Genomic DNA, 680 nt, shown 5'->3' with positions numbered 1-680 from the left:
CTGACCAACATTGTAAAACAGAAACATAGTGGGCCTACATCCACCATCCATTTTCTACTACTCGTCCCTCTAATTTATTTATTTATTTATTTATTTATTCATTTGACGGGGAGAGTACAATGAAACATTGCTACTCATTGGTAACCAATGTCAAAGTACATAAGACTTCTAGCTACAGGCTAATTTGCTGGTTAAAGGCCTACTGAAATGAGATTTTCTTATTTAAACTGGGATAGCAGGTCCATTCTATGTGTCATACTTGATCATTTCGTGATATTGCCATATTTTTGCTGAAAGGATTTAGTAGAGAACATCGATGATAAAGTTTGCAACTTTTGGTCGCTAATAAAAAAGCCTTGCCTGTACCGGAAGTAGCAGACGAGATGCGCGTGACGTCATTAGTAGTGGAGCTCATATATATATATACATATATATATATATGTATATATATATGTACATATATATATATATATATATACATACACACATACGTTAGGTCAGGAAAAACCACAAAGGCTAAAACATCCCTACTAGCCGGTTTTATGTTATTTTATTATTTATATATATATATATATATATATATATATATATATATATATATATATATATATATATATATATATATATAATACACAAACCCCGCTGGGAAATTGTGTTAGATGTAAATATAAACACGCCGG

General features: G+C 30.7%; 1 protein-coding gene across 3 annotated transcripts in view; it reads right to left on the bottom strand.

The window, feature by feature from the left end:
* Positions 1–680, bottom strand: part of rorc (RAR-related orphan receptor C) — an 82255-nt gene that overhangs the window by 2373 nt on the left and 79202 nt on the right. The gene's annotated exons all lie outside the window — the stretch shown is intronic.

This window comes from Nerophis ophidion, linkage group LG21 (genome assembly GCF_033978795.1).
Source record: "Nerophis ophidion isolate RoL-2023_Sa linkage group LG21, RoL_Noph_v1.0, whole genome shotgun sequence".
Taxonomy (NCBI): domain Eukaryota; kingdom Metazoa; phylum Chordata; class Actinopteri; order Syngnathiformes; family Syngnathidae; genus Nerophis; species Nerophis ophidion.
The sequence above is the reverse complement of the archived record's forward strand: the minus strand, read 5'-3'. Positions and strand labels throughout refer to the sequence as shown.